This window comes from Coturnix japonica, assembly GCF_001577835.2.
Source record: "Coturnix japonica isolate 7356 chromosome 21 unlocalized genomic scaffold, Coturnix japonica 2.1 chr21random1504, whole genome shotgun sequence".
In the NCBI taxonomy this organism is placed as follows: Eukaryota; Metazoa; Chordata; class Aves; order Galliformes; family Phasianidae; genus Coturnix; species Coturnix japonica.
This window is the reverse complement of record NW_015439725.1, coordinates 1-4,035: the sequence shown is the minus strand read 5'-3', so window position 1 is coordinate 4,035 and position 4,035 is coordinate 1. Positions and strand designations below refer to the sequence as shown.

At 61.9% G+C, this 4,035-nt stretch overlaps 1 long non-coding RNA gene across 1 annotated transcript; it reads right to left on the bottom strand.

Annotated features, from left to right (window-relative positions):
- Positions 1–126: 126 nt before the first annotated feature.
- Positions 127–1,738, bottom strand: LOC116652599. Its single transcript, XR_004305759.1, has 2 exons — positions 1,658–1,738; positions 127–486 (listed from the first exon to the last, which is right to left on the bottom strand). It is a non-coding gene; the product is annotated as an uncharacterized LOC116652599 (long non-coding RNA).
- Positions 1,739–4,035: the final 2,297 nt, after the last annotated feature.

Below are 4,035 nucleotides of genomic sequence, written 5' to 3'. Positions count from 1 at the left end.
GCCCAATGCTAGGCCCAGTACCAGGCCCAACACTAGGCCCAGAACCAGGCCCAATGCTAGGCCCAGTGCTAGCTCCTGTACTGTGCCCAGTGCTAGGCCTCATGCTGGCCCTAGTGCTAGGTCCTGTACCAGGCCACACTGTACATCCAGGGGCACTCATCACAGCAATGGCATCTCACAGCACAGCGCTGGGGATGGCGGCTGTGGTGTGAGGACGAGGCTGAGGTGTGCTGCCGTGCCCAGGTTGAGTTACTCCGAGCCCAGGGTGATGATTGGTACCAGAGTGACACTGACCCTGTGCCACTGTCCCAGCACGGCCATTGGCTCCCAGTACCCACACCGGTGGTGGTCTCACAGGTCATCTTCTTTTGGGGTTGAAAAGCACACGGTTTGGGACAGGTGCTGCTCTGGGACTGACAGGCAATGTCCCTTGGTGGGGCTGCACCCTCCACTGCTCCTCACTGCCCAGTGACAGCTGCTGGCTCCCTGCATAGGAAAAGGAGCCCCCCCCCCAAAAAAAAAATAAAGGGAAGAAAATAGACAATGCTCAGAGCCCGCCGGCTCCATCTCAAGGCAGCTATTGCCCTCTGCTGGCTCCAATGCTCCCAGACCCCACGCAAGGCAACTCCACCCCCGAGCGCTGCGGGGCGGCAGCGGCACGAGCACCACGAGGACCCTGCGGGCACAGCCAACCCCGCCAGCTGCAAACCCTCACAATCCCAACCCCTTCCTGCAGTCCGTGCATGCAGACCCGGAACTCCTACAAATCCCTTCTGCAAATCCTCCAGCCCTACGTGCAAAGCGCGGGGTCCCATTGCACATCCAGGAGCCCTTTCGGAGCTCATGCACTCCGTGTTTGCAGGGCTGCCTTCACTCGTGCAGCTTTGCCCTGTGCAGCCCGTTTTGCACCAGCTCTCCGTGCTGTGTTTGCACTTCGCCCCCCACCCACCCCGTCACTCCCCCCTCATTTCTTGCAGGGCTGCTCATTTCCTTTCTCACCCCGCTCCCTACAGGACCAGCACATCCACTCCCGGCCGCTCTTGCAGCGTGCACCCCATTCCTTGCTCTCTCGTGCTCGTGCTTTGCACACCCGCTTTTTGCACACCCCCTACTTGCACGCCCGCTATTTGCACGCCTGCTTTTTGCACACCCCGTGCTTGCACACCCGCTATTTGCACGTCTGCTTTTTGCACACCCCGTATTTGCACGCCCGCTTTTTGCACACCCACTATTTGCACGTCTGCTTTTTGCACGCCCGCTATTAGCACGCCCACTGTTTGCACACCTATTTGCACCCCTGCTTTTTGCACCGCCACTTTTTGCACGCCTGCTATTTGCACACCCTCTACTTGCACGCCTGCTTTTTGAACGCCCACTATTTATTTGCACGCCCGCTATTTGCAAACCCGTATTTGCACGCCCGCTAATTGCACGCCCAATATTTGCACACCCACTATTTGCACGTCTGCTTTTTGCACGCCTGCTATTTGCACGCCCACTGTTTGCACACCCGCTATTTGCACAGCCGCTATTTGCACGCCTGCTTTTGCACACCCCGTATTTGCACGCCCACTGTTTGCACGCCCACTGTTTGCACACCTGCTTTTTGCACTCCGCTTTTTGCATGCCCAATATTTGCACTCCGCTACTTACACACCCGCTATTTGCACGCCCATTATTTGCACACCCCATATTTGCACGCCCGCTCTTATCACCGTACCCTGCCCCCCATCCCCCCCCGTTGTCTCCTCTCCCGTTTCCGGCCCCGCCCCCTCCCGGGGCAGCTCCGGGGCAGCCCCTCCCCCGTTGCCATGGCAACGCCCCTCCCCTCCCTGTTGCCATGACGAGCTCGAGCCGCGGGCGCCGTGGGCGTGGCCTGCTGGCCGTCCCGCTTTCCGATTGGCCGCGCCGCGCACGTGACTGGCGGCGCAATGCAAATGAGCGATGGCCGCGCCGCCGCCCCGTCGGGATGGAGGAGGTTGAGGTTGAGGCCCCGCCCCCCGCGCTGACCCCGCCCCTCCCGGTGGCCCCGCCCCGCCCCGCGCCGCCGGCCCCGCGCGGCCGCAACCCCGGGAGGCGCCTCGGAGATGGCGGGCTGAGCCGGGCCCGGGGCCGCAGGTAACGGAGCGTCGGGCCGCGCCGCTTTGTCTGGGCCGGGGGGGGCGGTGCGGGGGGGCCGGGCCGCGCACGCGTCCGGGTGTCGGGTGTCCGCGCGCGCCGTGCCTCGGTTTCCCGGTCACCGCGGGGCGTTGGGGCTGTTGGGGCTGTTGGGGCCGGACGCTCCGGTCCCGCCGCGCTCCCCGCGCTGCTCCCCGCGCTCCGGTTCCGCCTCGGGCTGAGTCTCGGCCCGGCCCCGCGCGGCCCCAACACGTGCCGGGAGCCGAGAGCCGAGAGCTGAGCCCGGCCCGGGGCTGCGGGGAACAACCGGCAGCTCCGCCCCGAGCGGGTTCGAGGCCGCGGGACCCGCCGCGCGTGGCACCGCCCCGGTACCGCACGCGGGGATGAACGTGGAGCGGCGGGGAAGCTCCGCGCTGCGCGTAGCTCCGTCACGGCCCCACGCGTGGGGACAGCGCCGGGATGTCACGGCACAGCGCGGGGATAACGGCACGGCCCGGCCCCGCGGCGCTGAGAGCGGAGCGCGGCGGGTGTCACGGGCACCGGGCGGCGTTTGGGCAGCGCGTCCAGCGTGGGGCCCGTCCCGCCGGTGCGTGGCACCACAGCGCCCTCCGGGGATGTGACCCCGCGTCCTCACGCCGTGTAACTCGGTGCCGTCTCGCTGCCGTGTCCCGCCGTGCCGCTACCGGAGCCCGGTGCCGTGTGTGTCCCCGCGGGGCCGGGCCGTGTCCGGGGGGGTCTCCTGGCGTTGCCACCACGACCACCCGCTGTGGGCACCGCGGCTGCTGTCCATGGTGGGCTCCCGGCGCTGCTGTCCCTGGTGCTGGCTGTGACACCCTCCGTGGGGGCACATCGTGGGGTTCCTGCTGGTTACCGGAGCTCTGTGGTGCCCACGGAGCCGTTGGGTGCTGGGCTGCAGCCTGGCAGTGTGGGCACGGCCCTTGCAGTGATGGTGGTGGTTCTACTGCTCACCTCCAACCCCCAGTGGCACTCAGCACACAGAGCTTTCCCCTCCATCCCTGTCCTCATCCTTCCGTCCTTCCCTCACACCCTTCAATCCCTTTCCTCACTCCCTTTCCTCTTCCCGTCCATCCTGTTGCACATCCTTCCCTCCCTACACTTCTTTCCTTCTCCTGTCCTCCTTTCAGCCCATCTTTCCTGTCCCCTTATCCATTTCCTACTTCTTTGTGTCCATCCTCCCTCCTTCTGTATTTCTGTCTATCCTTCCTCACCTTTCCCACTTCCTTCCATCTTTCTGTCCACCCTTCCCTCCCTCCATCCCTTTTTGTCTATGTTGTCATCCGTCCGTCCATCTTCCCCTCACTCCTTTGCTTTCCTGTTCCCTTCTGTCCATCCTTCCCTTCTCCCTTTCATCCCTTTAAACTTTACATCCATCTTCCCATCCATCCTCCTTCCCTCCCTTTGTCCTTCCTCCCATCCTTCTGTCCATCCTTCTATTTCTTCCTTTGCTGTCTGTCATTCTGTCCCCTATTGTCCTTTCCCCCCTCCCTATTTCCTTCTGTTTGTCCTTCTGCTCACCCCATCCCTACATCTCTCATTCTTTCCTCTCTCATTCTTTCCTCTTTGCTTCCTTCCATCTTTTTCCTGCCTGTTCCCATCTCTGTCCTCTGTCTCTCTGTCTTTTCTGTCTGTCCCCTCGTTCTTTCCATCTGTTCTACCTTCCCTTCCTCTCTTTCCATCCTCTTTCATTCCTTCATGCCTTTTCTACCTCCATGTATCCAGCCTTTCTTCCACCCATCCCTCTATCCATCCCTTTCATACTTGTGTCCTCATCTGTCTGTCCATCCTTCCCTTTGCCCATTCCCCTTTCTTTCTTTCTTTCTTTCTTTCTTTCTTTCTTTCTTTCTTTCTTTCTTTCTTTCTTTCTTTCTTTCTTTCTTTCTTTCTTTCTTTCTTCCT